We start from the raw sequence: 18,602 nt of genomic DNA, 5'->3' as shown, positions 1-18,602 counted from the left end.
AGAAAGGAAAAGAAATTATAAAAGACAGAAACAAAATATAGAGAAACAGGGCCTATTTAGAGATAATGGGTGAAAATTTAATGGAAAAAGGGATTCTGCAAAGGTACATAAGATAGTATGGTTATATTAGAAACAGAAATAATTTTAGAAAATATGAAACAATGTATGATTAAAATGTTTGATAAAATAGCTATCGTAATTCAGTGGAATGCTTGTCAATAAATAAATGTAACAAAATGAATATTTAATGATTTACAAAACTTATGTGAAGACAAATAAGGGAAAAATTATTATGGAGATTATATGTGTCTTTAAGGAAGTATGATATTTAATTGAAAAGAAGTGTTAAAGATGTTAAGATTTTAATGATTATTAATGATAGAACTGAATTGGAATGGAATGAGGGTTTATAATTACATATATTTATAATTTTTTTTTTGAAGAATATAGGGTGTATTATAAGAATGTACCAGCAGAATTCCATTGGAAGTTATGTATTATATTGAAGGTCATAACCTTAAAGTATATACTGAAGTTTAAATAAGAGTTGAATGGATGCAATTAAAAGATACAATAAAGGTGTCGTTCTCCAATTAGTAACTACAGGAGAAAATTTGTTTAATGAGAAAAGATAATATGAAATTGAAACAGAACAGACAAAAGTATAAATATAATGATTTGAATTGAGATGCGATAATCAAAATAAAATTGAGAAAATTAAAAGAGGGGAAAAACTATATAGAAAATGTAGAATAGTATAAGATATGGAATAGAGTACAAAAAGGAGCATGAAATTGAGTTTTGTGTCTATATAAAGAAGTTCAACTCGGGACCATGCTATTTTCAAAAAAGATGTTTTATTTGTATTTTGTATGCGTGAAAACCCAAATAAAACTTTATTAAAAAAAAGAAAGAAAGAAAGAAATGGGCGATACATGTGCCCCACTCCTGTGCTATTCTCATGCTAATGCAAGACCGGGCTTCCTATGCACCATCTGCTCCTCTCAAGGTCGCAGCCTTGAGGAGAAGCTTCACTGGGCTTTATGAATGCCAGGCCATCCAGAACATTAGTGACACATTGGCCACTTTCCATGGTAATAGGAGTTCTAATTATCACCACATAAAGAGAATTGTTGCATTCAATAATGGGTTGGGTAGGGGGGTGTCCGACAGCTGGAGAAGGCAACTTGCAGGCCTTGATTTTTAGGGGGGGAAGAGGAAGAAAGAACCATCTCATTGCTTTTTATCTCTGCCTCTTTACAAAATAAATGTGCTTCCTCCAGTTCAATAGAGACAGAGCAAGTCCATTGGATAATTATCTGCTTCTCTTTCCAAAAAGCACTTCTCCAAATTATGCCCCTTCCCCATCCCCAGGATCGTGTTTTTACATAATCTTGAATAAATGTCCAATCTGACCAACATTTTGCTTCAAAATGGGAAGATAAAGATTTCTTCTGTTTATTCTATTGTAGTGGGTGAGGCCCCAGGCTAGAAAGTGGCAGACTGTGAATTCTAGTCTCGCCTTAGCCATGAAAGCCAGGTGGGTGACTTTGGGCCAGTCCCTTTCTCTTAGCCCAACCTATCACATAGAGTGGTTGTTATTATTGTTGTGTTCCTTCTCCCATTCAAGGAAAGTGTACTGGACAGGTTTTCCACCTTGGGAGGGAGGGAGGGGGAGGGGGAGAGGGAGGGAGAGAGAGAGAGAGAGAGAGAGAGAGAGAAAGAAAGAAAGAAAGAAAGAAAGAAAGAAAGAAAGAAAGAAAGAAAGAAAGAAAGAAAGAAAGAAAGAAAGAAAGAAAGGGATTTTCAATAAAGATATTTGTCCTTTTACAAAGCTCCTGTTTTTTCAGGCAGGGGTTATAATTCAAGAAGGCAAGATAAGCTTCTGGAAAGGATGTTAAGGGAAGAACCCTCTGAGAGGGCCAACCAATTTTTGGCTTCTGTGTTATGGCCCGATTTTTCTTCCCCTTCACCCCCAAGTTGCAGTTTGAAAAGCTGGCCTGAAGTTAAGGAGGTGGCAAGATAAACATATGTCAGTCATCCTGCTTTTGTTTTGTTTTTTTGGCATATATGTTTGTTATGATGCTACCCTTTTCCAGAAAAGAGTCTTCTACTTCTGGAATGGCAACCTGTAGTCTTTGGGGACTTCAAGCTTTTTTCTAGTTTTAAAGTAAAGGAAATCTGGGAGTTGAAGTCCATACATCTTAAAGCTTGAGAAACACTGGCTTAAAACCACCGCTGATTACAGGTAGTCCTCAACTTACAACAGCATTTAGTGATCATTCAAAGTTATAACAGCACTAAAAAGTGACTTATGACTGTTTTCCACACTTATGACTGACCTTTATGATCATGGTCATGTGATCAATATTCAGATGCCTGGCAAGTGACTCAAACTTACGATTTATGTTGCTGGATCTCAAGGTCATGTTTTGCACCTTTTGCAACCTTTTGACAAGCTAAGTCAATGGGAAAGCTAGATTCACTTAACAACCAAGTTACTCACTTATCATCTGAAGCAAAATTCATTTAACAAATGACTCACTTAACAACAGAAATTTTGGGCTCAATTGTGATCATCAAGGACTACCTATATTATTGGTGAAAATCAATAATCACCTCCAACCTGTTATTCTGTGTTTTATGTTAATGCCACATTCTTCTGACCTGCTAACGAAGTCATTTCTAATTAGTTATTCCGTTGTCCCATTTTCAAAACACAGCCTTTAAGTTGGCTTGTTGGTGTCTTTTCAAAAGCTCCTTCTCCTTGGGGTGCTCTGCAACCCTCCTTTCTGAGAATGAGAAGCCCCCCCCCCCAGCGGAGAACTCCTGGCAGGGGGGCACCGTGCAGCAGGCATGGCTGGCCGCTCACTTCTCAGAAAATAAATACCTCTAAGCTAACAACAAAGCTTCTTCTCTTTCTAGAAATGAAGTTTGACTCCAAGGGCAACACTTCAAGCAACATCTTGAATGGGCCTCTTTCTTTACAGGAGGTGAATAGTACCTCTCCATCTTCTGACCCAGACACACATCTATATTTATTTTGGGGCCCTGAGAGTCAGGCTAACAAGCAAAAGTGAGTACACACTTTTTATAGCCTGCTGGGATTCCAAATTGTGCTGCTGTTGGTGAATTTCTCCCACCACCTGGCATTTTTCGAAAAAGGCAGAAGGACCATCCTGTCCAGAACCACTCTCCCTGCAGTCTGATTTCCAAAACAATCATACAATCCTTGAATTTTCCATAAATTCAGTGAATGCAAATCAGCATCTTCCAAATCTCTGTGTTGTGGAGACACTATTTAACTCTTGCAGAAGTCCCATCCTTTGAACAGGTTTGAAGAATTACTTTTTAAAGCTTGATAAGCCAGTCACCATTCGCAATACCTGAAAAGTGCCAAATGGTTTTTTACAACCATTACCTGGCTGACTGAAAATCTCCATAGACATTTAACTCCTGAAAAGAATCACATATTTATTTATAAAGGTACACATGTATATTTACAACATAGAACATAGATTAATAGGGTTGGAAGGGACATTCGAGGTCTTCTACTACAACCCACTCCTCAAGCATGAGTCCCTATACTATTCTGGACAAATAATTGCCCAGAAAACCTTCCAGTGGTGGAATACCCACAACTTCTGGGAGCAAACTGTTCCATTGATTAATTGTTCTCACTGTCAGGAAATTTCTCCTTGATTCTAGATTCTAGGACCCGCAATGCATATCGGACATTAATACAATTGAGTGTGTTCAGAGATATTTCTCTAGAAAAGTTCTCTACTCCTCCACTCACAAAAATTCGGGCCTGGACAATCTAGAATTGCGCCACCTGTGGTCCAATCTAAGCATAGTTCACAAAATTGTCTGCTACAACGTCTTGCCTATCAGCTTCAATCACAATAATACATGGGCAAACAACTGATACAAACTCAAGGTAAACCACTCCAAACTCAACTGAGGAAAATACGACTTCAGCAACAGAGTGGTCAATGCCTGGAATGCCCTACCCAACGTCGTTGTTACAGCCTTAACCCCTCACAGCTTCAACCTCAAACTGTCTACCATGGACTTCACCCCATTCCTAAGAAGTCCTTAGAGGGGGTGTGTACAAGTGCACCAGCATGCCTATTATCCCCATTTATCTGTATTTACTCCCTTGTGCTTATGTTCATACTTGTTGTCTTGTACATGTTTGACAAACAAATAGATTGGATTTCGCTTTAATAATCTTCCATCCTTTGGAGAATAGGTCAATCCCTTCTCTGTGACAGCTCCTCAAGTACTAGAAGACTGCTATCATACCACCCCCAGTCCTTCATTAGACTAGACATACCTAGTTCCCTCAATCATTCATCATATGGTATAATCTCCAGACCCCATATCATCTTTGTTGCTCTTCTCTGCACTTTCTTCCTCACAGAGATCAATAACTACTAAATATTAACAAAACCACTGATTCAACACACACAATATATAAGCATAGACTGACAAAGCTGCAAACATGCTACTTGAAAGAATATGTTGGCTGATTTAAGACAACCTATCTTATTCTGACTTCATAAGAACATCAGTCTGAAATCTGATTTCTTACTATTCAAACATTAGTAGTTTACATCCTGTCTTGATTTTGTTTTAGTCCAAAATGAGTTTATTATTTATGGCTAGTTCAATCTGAAGACACCCAATTTATAGACATATCTTGTACAGATAAAATTATGTTAATTTGGAGCACTGCAAGGTGATGAATAACAAGAAAGACAGTGGTTGCTTGCTTGCTTGTCCTGATTATCGTAGTTCAATAATATGGATCCCCAGAATGTCTAGTACCAGAAAAACATTCTGGAATCTCCTAAATCAAGTGGCTCCAAGCCAACCACTTGAAGATTTAGAGTCTAAGTATCTGTGCTATGGAAATAGTATGTAGAAGGCTTTATCCAGAGATGCTACCTAGGAATGGGCAGATAAAATGCATAGCCTGCAGCTGGACAGCAGAGTTTAGAAGGTGATAAACAACCTGAAATATTGATCACCCCCAGTGGGCCAGACTTGGTGCCTCTGGATGATTGGTTTGTTCTTTTCAAATGCTTCTTCTCTGGATACTACAAGGACAGGCCAAATTCAAATTTATTTATTTACAATCCTGAGGCCAAATACAAAGAAATATTGAATAAAAGAAATATTGCATCCCTCTGTATGTATGTATACGTGTATAAGAGAAAAACAGTAAGTATAAAGGAGTCTAAAAATAATTAAGCACCTAGTTACTAAAATTAATCCAAATAAAATACTATTATAAAAAGGTAACTTTTTCCTATCCAGTCATGTCCAGTTCTTGGGCACAGTACTCATCTCCGTTTCTTGGCCTAGGGGGGAGCACTGTTTGAAGGTATTTCCATGGCCATATGGCCAGCCTGGCTATATGCTGAGGTGCCCAGAATACTGTTACCTTCCCACCAACATGGTACCTATTTATCTACTTACATTTGCATACTTTTCAACTGCTAGGTGGGCAGGAGCTGGAGCAAGGAACAAGAGCTCACGCCATTGTGCTGTGCTCAGGTCTTTCCAGCTAACAAGCTCAGCATCTGTAACCACTGAGCCACCACCCCAAAATATCTTTATAGGAAGTTCCAATCCTAAGTATTGTCATAGCATATTAGCATAGAACTATACTGATTTGAGAAGTTATTTTCAAGTTGTTGTCTGAGAGTAGTGGCATTAAATAGAAATCTCCCTACCCTGAAATCTCCCCAAGACTATATGATGGTCTCTAGAGCAGGAGTGTCAAACTCAATTTCATTGAGGGTTGTGTTTGAGCTCGGAGGGCCAGGGTGTCAGTAGGGGAGGGGGCGTGGCCGGGGTGGGAGTGACACGGGACCGCACCTCCACACACATGGTTTTATACACTTATAAAAATAGAAAGACGTACATTTCTGTGATTTTGTTTTTTTAATACTTACTTGATCTACATGATCACCTTATGAGAGAGAGACCGGATCAAGAAACTGACTCTACAGAAAGACTAGAACTATAAATGATTGACATAGGCTAATAGTAGCAGAATCCTGCAAGCCTGAAAAGTAAAATATGCTACATTTCCTCCCTTTTATAACCTTCTGAGTGAAGGTCAGCCTCCTGCAACATTCCAGAGGCCCCATTTTGGGCCCTCTGGCAGCACTCTGGTGGTCAAAACCAGCCCCATTTTTGCTAGCGGAGGCACCGTGGTCCAGTCCTTTGCTGTTTCCAGGCCAGCCCGTATGCCAGATCTAACACCCCCCGGGCTGTATCCGGCCCGCAGGCCTTGAGTTTGACACCCCTGGTCTAGAGTGGAACAGTGGAACAATATAAGAGCAGATGACCTTGAACCATCATCATCACTTACATGTAGTCCTTGACTGACAAGCACACTTGAGCCCAAAATGTCCATTGCTAAGGAAGACAGTTGTTAAGTGAGTTTTGTCACATTTCACGACCTTTCTTGCCACACTTGTTAAATGAATCACTGCAGTTGTTAAGTTAGTGTCAATGTGTGCTCCTTTCAAAATCCAAGAAAGAAATACTCAGACTCCATGGTTCAGAGCAAAGTTCTTCTTTTACTGGAAGATGAAAAGGAAGCTACAAATGGAATTCCGAAAGTGAGAATTTGGCGCGCAGATCACACATACAAAGAAATGGAATTGTTCCCACCCCGAAGTCCAGAAGTCTCTTCCAATTAAAAGTTCTGAATATGATCATGTGAGCATCTTCAGGTGGTGATGAGGCCTCTGTCCGTTGACCTTGACATATTTTGATAAGACTTCGCAGCTGCGCAAAAAGGATAGAGGCTAGCAAGGAAATGGAAAGTTGGAAAGAAGAAACCCCCCCCCCTTCTTCTGCCCACAGTAAGGGAATGCAAAACACCTCCAGCTCTCTTCCCCCCCCATAATTTCCCCTCCCCGTTGCTAATGACAGCCGAAAGAAGTAAGCCTAGCAGTAGAGATACTAACGGAGAAATAAAGGAGATGGATAGCAGTTGGGGTACCCGAAGAGATCTTGAGGCTGACAGTTAGTAACACAGTTGTTAAGTGAACCTGGCTTCCTTATTGATTCCGCTTGTCGGAAGATCACAAAATGACTCTGGGACGCTGTAAACCATGTGACCGTGGGGATGCTACAATGGTCGTAAGTGTGAAAAATGGTCAGTGCCACTATTTCAGTGCCATTGTAAGTTTGAACAGTCACTAAATTAACTGTTGTAAGTCAAGGTAGACGTGTAGACATAACCAAAGATGTTAAAGGAGTATTGTTAAAACATTCACAGAGGGATGTGCTGAGAGCTACCGAGATATTATTTATTTCCCTCATTTATTTCCTAGAGGGGTGCAATGGGAGGGGGGCAGAAGGACAGTGTCATAACTAAGAAAGACAAAGGTTCTACCATCCCCATTTTTTAAAAAAAATCTGTAATTATTTTTAAGAGGTGTGTGGAGATACTTGTTCTTACCAATTCAACAATGTGAACTTGAGAAGGAAACTGCCTATGAAGTGAGACAAGGGTGTTCACCACAAAGAGTTTCATAAGGAAGGTAGATATTCCATGTTCTAATCTATCTCACAAGATTGCCATGTGAGGATAAAATAGGGAGGCTTTCATTCCACATTTAAGTATGTAAAAGTAAGAATTATCCATCTTCCAAAAGTCATCATTTCCACACAGGACCAGGGTGTGAACTGCAACCACAAATGAGCATAACATGAACTGTTTGCTCATCTAAAATACACGTTGACCAGAAAGTGGATTTTTTAAAAATTCCTCCTGACCAGGAGAATGCAGATGCCAGCCAAGATGGGCCTAGTCCAAAACCATCCCTGAGAAACTGGCATGTATGCTTCAGAAAACCATCATGTCAAGGGGGACCTTCAAACATCAAGCAGATTGTCTCTAAGGGGCTTTTTTTTTCCTTCAAAAGGCAACTGGACTGTTTTCTTTGAGAAAGAAGAAAATGGGCGTTGGTTCTTACCTGACACGCCATTTCTCTTCGAGCTGCGAGGATCATCCAGAGAGTGGGAGGTGCTTCAGTCTGCGTTGCTTGTAGGCTGAGCTTAATTACTGAGGAACGCTCCTCCCTCCGTCACGTGGCTTCCTAGTAGCGTTCCCCAGTTTATGCGAAGTCGAGATGGAAGAGAAAGTCGTACTCTCATCTTACTAGACTTACGGGTTCATTGGCCAAAACAAGACCCCACCAGACGGTGAAAGAATAAGGGTGGGGCTGGATGATCCTCGCAGCTCGAAGAGAAATGGCGTGTCAGGTAAGAACCAATGCCCATTCTCCTTAGAGCTGCTCGGATCATCCAGAGAGTGGGACATACCAAAGCTTGGCTGTCCTACGGGAGGGATTCCATCTGGTGCGGAGGCCTCCGTGGGTCCTCGAGGACCCGCTGAAGGACTCGTCTGCCAAATGAGGCCTCCACTGAGGCAAATATGTCAATCTTATAATGCCTAATGAAAGGAGACGGGGAAGCCCAAGTGGCGGCATGGCAAATATCAGAGATTGGGGCTTGGGTGGCCCAGGCTGCCGAGGTAGCGGCACTTCTGGTGGAATGTGCTGTTATTCTGCTGGGTACTGGCAAAGCCTGAGACAAATAAGCTTTGGAAATGGTAGCTCTGATCCAGCGGCTGATGGTTGAAGGGGACACCTTGTGGCCTTGTGGTCTTGGGTTGAAAGGAAAGGAATAGGGATTCGGACCTCCTAAAAGGCTGGGTGCGCTTAATGTAAATGCGAAGGGCACGTCTCACATCCAGGGTGTGCCACAGCTTCTCCCTCTCCCGCGAGGGATTGGGGCAGAAGTTCGGGAGCGTGAGTTCCTGTGCCCTGTGGAAGGTTGAGTTGACCTTGGGCAGAAAGGTAGGGTCAGGCCGGAGGACCACCCGGTCAGCATGGAAGATGCAGAGGTCCTTTCTCACCAACAAGGCTGCGATCTCCGAGATTCGGCGGGCTGAAGTAATGGCCACCAGGAACACGACTTTGAATGTTAAGAACTGGAGGGTGGATTCCCTGAGGGGCTCAAAGGGGAGTTTAGTGAGGGACACAAGGACCTTATTGAGGTCCCAGGTAGGATATCGGTGAACGGTAGGGGGGCACAGCTTAGTGGCTCCTCTGAGGAATGCCCTAATGTGAGGGTGGTGAGAAAGAGAACCAAGGCTGTCATAAGCAATGACAGTTAAGAGGGCAGCGACTTGGCGCCTCAAGGTGTTAGGGGAAAGCCCTTTCCTCAGACCTTCTTGGAGGTAGTCCAAAACTTGAGCAATGGAGGGCAAAAGCGGGTTGACCTCGGAATTGTGGCACCACTTGCAGAAACTATTCCAAGTGGCATTGTATATTCGTGTAGTTGAGGGCCGCCTGGCAGCTAAAATAGTATCAATAACCTGGTCAGAGAGCTTCTTGTTTCTTAGCCATTCCCGCTCAATCTCCAAACGGCTAACTGAAGCCATTGGGGATCCGGATGCTGAAGGGGCCCCTGAGAAAGGGAGATCCTGTTGGGGGGGATTTTCCAGGGAGGGGCCACCGACAGATTGCGGAGGTCCACAAACCATGGGCATCTGGGCCAGTAGGGGGCCACTAAGAGCAGTTCTGCCTTCTCTTGGATCAGTTTCTGTATGACTCTGGGGACCAAGGCTAGTGGAGGGAATGCGTATAAAAGCCCTGGGGGCCAGGGGCAATGGAGGGTGTTGTAATTCTTGGCCCCGTGGGAAGGGTATCTCGAGAAAAACCTTGGGAGTTGTGTGCTGAGGGGGGATGCGAAGAGGTCCACTGTGGGGAGACCGAAGATCATGGTCGCCTCCTTGAACAGGGACGGGTGGATGCACCACTCGGACTGGTCCACCGTGGCCCTGCTCAACCAGTCTGCTTGGGTGTTTGAAACCCCTGAGATGTGTTCTGCTTTGAGAGAGAGGAGATGACACTCCACCCAACGGCAGAGGCGCTCGGCCTCCCTCATCAACCATATGGACTGGGTGCCCCCTTGCCTGTTGATGTGAGCCTTGGTGGTGACGTTGTCCATGAGTATAAGGACATGCCGCCCGCGAACCTGAGGGAGGAAGTTGCGCAGGGCCAGATGGATGGAGTGGAGTTCCAACCAGTTTATACTGCATGCCCGCTTTGCCTGTGACCATCTGCCCTGTGTCATGAGCGAGTGGATGTGAGCGCCCCATCCGGACAGGCTGGCATCTGTGGTGAGGGTGAGGCGTTGGGGCTCCTTGAAGCAATGGCCCTTGTTGATGGCGGGATTGGTCCACCAGAGGAGAGACGTAAGGACCCTTGGAGGTACCTTGACCGTGGCCTTTGAATTGCTTCTGCCGGATCTTTGGAACGGGAGCAGGAACCACTGCAGAGATCTGGTGTGTAAGCAGGCCCAGGAAACAATGGAAATGCGTGAGACCATTTTACCTAGCAATTTAGACAATTCTAATAGAGATACCCTTTTTGATCTTTGGATGAGTTTGACAGATTCCTGGATGCTAAGGAATCTTTCCGAGGAAAGGAAGACCTTGCCCTTAACTGTGTCAATAACGGACCCCAAGTGTGATAACCAGGTAGATGGTAACAACTGGCTCTTTTGCCAGTTTACTAGGAACCCATGTCTTGGAGGGCAGAGAGAGTAACTCTGGTGTCCCACTCTGCTTGGCGTCTGGAGTGGGATAGGATGAGGATGTCATCTAGGTAGCAGTGAAGACTCACTGGACGGTTCCTGAGGTGAGCTGCTAGGGCCGCGAGGACCTTAGTGAAGGCTCTCAGAGCAGAAGCCAACCCAAAGGGGAGGGCTATGTACTGGAAGTGGTGGTGGTTGTAACAGAACCTGAGGAATTTGAAATGGGAGGGCCGGATTGGAATGTGTAGATATGCCTCTGAAAGATCTATGGAAGAGAGCCAGTCCCCCTATCTGGTGCCCAGAAGAATGGACTGTAAGGTGTGCACCTTAAACCTGCGGTGGATCAAATAACGGTTAAGGCGTTTTAGATCTAGAATTGTTCTCCATCCACCTGAGGATTTGGGAACCACAAAAAGGTGGGAGTAAAAACCCCGCCCTCGTTGGGAGGGTGGGACGAGTTGTATAGCCTGAATGTTGAGGAGATGATGGATAGCGGAATCCATCAAACTGCGTTTGGTGGGATCCCTCGAGAGGGGGGATGCCATGAAAAAGTTGGGGGGGAAGCACTGAACTCCAGGGTGAGACCGAATCTGATGGTGTCCCGGACCCAGGCATCGGAAGTGGAGGAGTCCCATTGGTCGGCGAAATGTCTGAGACGCCCGCCAATGGGAAGGGAGGGATGGGATCTATCTGGCATGCCGGAAGGGCTTCCCCCTTGAACCCCTGAAGGGACGCTTGTAGCTGCCGCCCCTCCTGTTCCTGTCGCCTGGATCGGATCGATCATGAGGTTGGAATGGCTGAAAGGAGGGGGGTCTCGGATATCTGGGCGGGAAAGGAGACTGGTAAGGGGGTCGGGAGGACCCTCTCCGAAATGGCTGAATGGTTCTTGGCTCTGGTCTCCGAAAAAGAGAAGGAAGAAATTTTTTCTTGCTTCTGGTCTCGGCTAGCAGGGACTCCAGAGCTGAACCGAATAGCTTGTCCCCCTTGATGGGGGTGGTTGCCAGCTTAACCTTATTTTTTACATCTGCCTGCCAGGGTTTGAGCCAGAGCAAGTGGCGGGCTGTAACGTGAGAGGTTATTGCTCGGGAGGAGAACTTAACCGCGTGGTAGGTAGCGTCGGCCGAAAATTCTGCCGCGGCCGTGAGCTTGGCGATGTCCTGGTGCGCCCTCGTATTAGAGGGGGGGGACATGCTGTTTCAGTTGGTGGAGCCACCGGATTGAAGACCTGGTGAAGAAGGAGGCGGCCATGGCCGATCTAATGGCCCAAGAGTTGGCTAGATGAGCCCGACGTAAGGCTAGTTCGGACCTCTTGTCCTCGGGCTTCAGAGCCTCCAGAGGATCACTGGGGGAGGAGGAGGATGCTAAGCCAATGATGGGCTCATCAACCTCAAGAGAATTAAGCCGAAGACAGAAGCCTGAAGATGATGAATGAGACTTCATCGAAACGTTGCCTAGATACTTCAAATCTTACATGGGAGAAAACCCGAACGACCAAAGATCCACATATATATATACATATACATACATATACATACATACATATACACACATATATACATACATACATATATACATATATATATAAATATTAATTATTTATCATTTATTTTCTATTTTTTATTTATCACAATATCGAACCAGTAGCTAGGTCTGGAGCTCCCAGGACAGGAGAGCTAGGGAATTGTTGTTGTAAAAAATCCAAATTGGTCAAATGAACGCCTGAGGCTGGAGATGAGGTCTCTGGCAGCCTGGGCTCCCAGACAGCAACCGGGAGGGGTTGGCTGCAATACCTTGCCCTGAGCGCTGCTGCGGAAGACCAACAATTCTAAGATTTATCAGGCAATGGAAAACAGAAATAAATAAGCTCTAACAGGCTGGAAGGCCTGTGAAAAAGAGCTAGCAACCTCGCAGCTTAAATGAGGCCAGAAGATGGCGCCCGAACACGAGGTGGCGCCCAAAATGGCGGCCGCCTACAGATCTCCTTTTCGGGCAGCTCAGGGCGGAAACTAAGTCCCTCTGGCAGAGTTAGAATGCCGGGAGGGCAGCAAGATGGAATCGCCCCTTCCTGGGGTGATCGGCGTTTGGGTGGGGGGAAAAACAGCTGCGCTCGCAGCACAATCGATTCAGGCCGCTAGCGAGGGCAGCGTAGAGAAGCGCCAGGAGAAACGATAGAAATTGAAAGGAAGGGGGGGGATAGCGCAGAAGCGCTGTTAAACCACTCACTTTTTTTCCCCCTTGGGGGCGAGAAACGCGCTCCCCATTCACCAGAGTCACCCAAATGCGCAGAGGCTAAGGAAGGAAATTAATAGGCAAACCTTAAGCTAGAGGCTTGAATCGGCCAAGGAGTGGAAGAAAACACAGCCTGACTTCACGAAGGCTGAGCATAAACTGGGGGATGCTACTAGGAAGCCACGTGACGGAGGGCGGATCGTTCCTCAGTAATTAAGCTCAGCCTACAAGCAACGCAGACTGAAGCACCTCCCACTCTCTGGATGATCCGAGCAGCTCTAAGGAGAATGTTTCACTTCTCACCAAGAAGCTTCATCAGTTCTGATGGTGAGGTGGGAGAATAGAAGGACAGGTACCAACAATTGAGACTGAATGGTGGGGGATAAAAGGATAGTATTTGATAGGATGGGAGGGATGGAAGGATTGTATATTTCTTTGAAGTCATCTGGTCATTAGCACTCTCCCTGGGAGCCACTGAGGCCCCTTGGGAGTTTTATCACCCAAAGATTCAACACACAGCTCCTTGGAAAGAATATGTCTTGTGAAGATGCGGATTAGTCCTCACCATCCTGGATTCATCCATTGAAACTTCTGCCTCTCAATGGTTAACTCTGGCTATCTCCTTCATAAAATGGGATGCAAGTCAGCCGGTCATTCAACACCACTAAACATTCAGTCAGAGATAGCTGATTTTCCATTCATTATCATGCACAGCTCAAGCTTCCTTGCCCTGCCAGAAAAGGTGTCATTAGTCAAAGAAGAATTGTCCAATAATTACTGTATACCATTAACAGAAAAGAAGGTAGTGAGAAATGGAATGGACTGAAAGCATCACGGAACTGAATAACTCTAAAAGAGAAAGGAATATAAAGAAGAAATTCTTTCTCTATTTTTCTTGTTTAAAAAAGAATATTCAAATAAATACATGCATATTAATTACACCACTTTTCTCCTTGGCAGGAAAGAGTTGAATCTTACATTTTACTTACTCATTCAATTTGTATTCTCCAAGGACCTTTACATCATACTCCTTCCTGCTGTCATCTCTACCTTAACAAGGGGTTGGACAGGCTGAGTAGGGGAAGAATAATTAGTCCAAATTACTCAGTGAATTCCAAGGCTGGTGACAAATCTGAGCCCTGGATTTTGTCACTGCAACTGCTGAAAGCAAATCTGTGAAGCATTTACAAGTAGTCCTCAACTAACAACTATTCGTTTAGTGAACATTTGAACTTACAACAGCACTGAAAAAAGTGCCTTATGCTTCTTACAACCATTGCAGCATTCCCATGGTCATGTGATCAACATTAGATACTTGGCAACTGGTTCATATTTATGACAGTTGCAGTGTCCGTTGGTCATCTTTTGTGATCTTTTGACAAACAAAATCAATGGGGAAGCCAGATTTACTTACCAACCATGTTGCTAACTTAACAACTGCAGCTATTCCGTTAACAACTGTAGCAAGAAGGGTCAGAAAATGGGGCAAAACTTACTTTGACAACTGTCTTGCTAAAAAAAATTGGGCTTAATTTGTGGTGGTCAATCAAGGACTACCTGTACTCCATTGGGAATTCATCTCACTGCTATATAGCTACAGAGATACACGTACTTGTTGAGCTAGAACCATAATTGAGACACACAATTACCATTTTAAGTTGTGATGGTCTTAAAACAGGTCACATGACCAGACCCTGTTTCATCACCTTTTGATAGCAGTCATTAAGTCAATAAGGTTGGTTGTAAAGCCAATGGCATGGATGTTAAGCCGACCCATTGTCACCACATGGCAGTCAGGCTACTGGGAATACCTCCAACACTTGCAAGCTTTTGGAAACGCTAGCAAAATCAGGTCGAATATAATCTTGGAGGGGGGGGGGGTACAATGATAGCACCCAACACCTTGCAAAATGGCAAATGTAAGAAAAGGCCTTACTTTCTGGTCATTGATTTTTTTCCCCTGATGCAAACAAGACCAGGAGACCCACTATATATGGCATAGTGAATACATTTACTCCCTTTTCTTCTGCATCTTGCAAATTCTGTTCCCAGGGCTTCATAGTACCAAAAAACTAGAGCATTTTTCAAACTGGAGTAATTCCATATATTTATGGAAAGAATGGGAAAGGAAAACCTACCTATTTCTCTGGTGCCAAGCTTACAGCAGAGATGCTGACCCAAAGAGCTAATAAATTGGAACATGACAGTGAGGCACAGAAAAATATCAGCAAATGAAATACAAGACCCCTTGCCTGTACATCCAGTAACCCTGGTTGGCACCAGCAGGTCACCATCTACTTGACATCTCAAAAATATTTGGATTTCATGCCCCGTTTAGAAAGCCCACTAAGTATCAGAGCTCCAATAGGTGGCAATACTGAACTTATCTTGGCTGACCAGGGAAATTCAACTGGTCCATGCTTGTCAGTGTTTGGGTGAAAAATCACTCATAAGAGAAGGAGGAACTCCAGGCTCAGTTAAGCATCAAAAGACAATTCCAAAGGTGCTTTTCCAAAGACAACTGGACTGAAGTTCTGAAGAGTCAGAACTGAAGAAGTTTTTAGGATGAGAAGTTTTCAAGGGGAAAAAAAGTTGCCATTTGAAAAAGCACCTTTGGGACAACCATGCCCTGGATGACAGAGAATCTCCATAGACATTAACAAAAAAAAACCCCTCATATCCCAGAACAAAGCCAGGCCACTACCCAGAAAATAACACAAGACACGCCCGGGTCATCACCAGGAGTGAAACTCATCTCAAAAAGAGATTGCGGAATGGCCACCACCAGTCCCCAAATACTAAATGAAGCCCTGTCCAAATATCGGATAAGCCTTTTATTTCTACTACTCTCCCTCCTGCCCTTCTTGCCAGGATGAAATTGGAACTGCTCCAGGTTAGGACCTGGAGCCAAACAATTGGAGAAAAGATATTAACTCAAGAGCTGCCAATTCTAGGAAGAGACACCAGTGTGCCAATGGATATTTTAGGGTGCCAGTCAGGTTCTCCACCTCATATATATTTTTTTTAAAAAAACGTTACTATAATAAAGTAAATGGAAAGCTGATTTATAGCAAAGCCAAAGGCCAGCTAGTAATTCTGTCTTTCTTTGAAAGAATGTTGCTGGGATTTGTAAATATTTGCTCTTAGGAAATTCAAGTGAGGACAGGGGTGATGGTTACACAGAAGTGCTGTGTTTGAAAGAACACACATCTTCCCCCTCCCCGATCCCACGACAAAAATAATAGACAGGAGGGGGCAAGGGTTAAGATCCTCACTTTACCTTTTAGAATATAGAACATCAGAGTTGGAAGGGACCTTGGAGGTCTTCTAGTCCAACTCCCTACTCAAACAGGAGACCCTACACCATTTTGGACATATGGCTGTCCAGTCTCTTCTTAAAAGCTTCCAATGATGGAGGGCCCACAACTTCTGAAGGCAAGTTGATCCACTGGTTAATTGTTCTCTCTGCCCGGAAATTTTTCCTTATTTGTAGGTTGATCTTCTCCTTAATTAGTTTCCATCCATTGCTTCTTGTCCTGCCTTCGGGTGCTTTGGAAAATAGGTTGACCCCCCTCTTTTTGTGGCAGCCCCTCAAATATTGGAACACTGCTAAACTCTTGTCCTTCTTTTCCCTAGACATACCCAATTCCAGCAACTGCTCTTTATATGTTTTAGCCTCCAGTCCTCTAATTTTGTACTTTGTGAGTCTGAGTCTTGACAAATGTACACCAGAGAGCATTTGCGCCAAGACAAATTCCTTGTGTGTCCAATTGCACTTGGCCAATAAAGAATTCTAATTCTAATTCTAATCATCTTTGTTGCTCTTCTCTGCTCTCTTTCCATAGTCTCAACATCTTTTTTTTTTATATTATGGTGACCAAAACTAGATAGAGTTTTTGTGACATAGTTTTGGAAGTGAAGAAATCTATTCCATCAGTCATTTGGGGAATTGGTCCAGTTTGTTGGCGCAGTTCTAGACAAGCACATAGGATACAATTCCCTATCCTTGGAACCACCCCATATAGTCCTAGAGACTCAGTTCACACAACACTCCAGATCAGTGTTTTTCCAACTGGACAAGTTTAAGATGCCAATTTTGGGGGTTGATGTCTGCACATTTTGAAGTTCTGCCAGGGAATTCCAGAGAATACTGGGAATGGATGTCCAGACATCTTCAAGTCCAGCCTGAGGATTTCTGGGAGTTGAAGTCCACACATCTTGAAGTTGTCAAGTTGGAAAAATAGTAGCATGTTACGATATAGCAGTTGGTTCTTCAGCACAAGAGAGAAGCCATAAGGTAGTCTATTTGTTTTGTCCCCATATGAGAAAGAGCAACACTTACGTTTTGTAACCCAGCTTCAGGGAATGGGAGAACATAGCTACTTCCATTTGCTGCTGTCCTGCAAATGCAGTTGTGACCCACCCATTACAATAAGATTACCTCCAGCATGGCCTGAGATGCTGCTGAGCCAATTTGGTCTGGCAATGTTTCTTAAAATGCAGGCCTGGGGTCCCCCATGACCTATTTAGGGGTCCTTGAAATCAAAATCACTCCCCAGTCTATGTTGAAAAATAATGCAATATTAAAACTCCATCCAACGATTGTGAGAAGCAGTAGCGAATATATCAGTTTTAATTTTTAATACGGTAAATATCGATCAGTATATAACCCATGCAAACAAAAGCTCTCTTGGGGCTCTGGAGGGTTTTTAAAAGTGGGAAGGGATCCCGACAGCAAGAACTTTAAGAAATGAGCACAAAAACCCAACTTCCAGCCCTGCCTTAGGAACTGAAGCCAGAGTTCACCCAGAGAATAACCATCATTGCCCCAATAAACCAGGTTCCAGACATCGCACCGCCTGGATCTACACAACCAGATCACCTGCAAAGCACGTTGCGGAGAAAAGGAGCCCCGCTTGGGGAACACCTGGTTCCACCCAAGGCCAGATCGTGGCCGTGAAGCGACCCCCTCCTCTCCAGCAAACGCCCCCCTCCCCCGCCGCAAGCCCAGCAAACCTGCTCTCCTCTCCTGCTGGGCGGCGGGGGCGGAAGGCGGCGCGTCTCAGCTGCCGCTCGTTGCGGAAAAGCCCCGCGGCCAGGATCCCCCCTTCCTCGCCTGAGACAGCCGGGAGGGGCGGGGAAGGCCGGGTGGTTCCCACCGCCCGGCGGAAGCGGAACGCCCCCCGCTCCTTCAGCCCGTAAACTGCCGGGGCTGCTGCGGCTGGTCGACGCGGGGACCGCGTTCGCCCGGGGAGCGCAGCTAGAACGAACCGGACTGGGGGTTGGACGACTGCAGCCTCGCCGCTTGGGTTGGCTAGACCTGGACTGCGTTCACACGTGATTGAATGCACCCGTTTCTCCCGAGACTTTGCATTGCCGGCCAAAGGAAGCTTTGACATAATGCGCTCCTTGTTGGGTTAAGGTTAACCAGGATTGCCTTATTTCATATTTTATTACTGCGCGCCCCCGCAGCTGAAGTCGATGGGCTGTGCCAGTCCGGGAAATGGGCTCGTTTAGCAAGCAAGGGGGCAAACCAAGGCCGTTGGATAAAGCCAGCTGCCATAAACAAGTTTTAAAGTTCCAATGTTTTATTTATTTTTAGGCTATTTGTTAATTAGCAAAGCAGCACAGAGAAATTACACGTCCTCGACTTACGAAGACAATTGAGTCCAAAATTTATGTTACTAAATGAGAAGTGGGTTAAGTGAATTTTGCCCCATTTTATGACTTTTCTTGCC

At 44.5% G+C, this 18,602-nt stretch overlaps 1 protein-coding gene across 1 annotated transcript in view; it reads right to left on the bottom strand.

The window, feature by feature from the left end:
* PAK3 (p21 (RAC1) activated kinase 3) overlaps nt 1–17,958 on the bottom strand; it is a 210,534-nt gene extending 192,576 nt beyond the window's left edge. The window contains exon 1 of the mRNA XM_087940838.1: nt 17,881–17,958. The gene's annotated coding sequence lies outside the window, so the exon portion shown is untranslated. The remainder of the gene's footprint in view (nt 1–17,880) is intronic.
* Nucleotides 17,959–18,602: the final 644 nt, after the last annotated feature.

The sequence above is a fragment of the Pseudonaja textilis genome, chromosome 12, assembly GCF_049901715.1.
Source record: "Pseudonaja textilis isolate UNSWEBS1 chromosome 12, rPseTex1.2, whole genome shotgun sequence".
NCBI lineage: Eukaryota > Metazoa > Chordata > Lepidosauria > Squamata > Elapidae > Pseudonaja > Pseudonaja textilis.
Note: the sequence above shows the minus strand (reverse complement) of the source record. Positions and strands in the feature narration are given on the sequence as shown.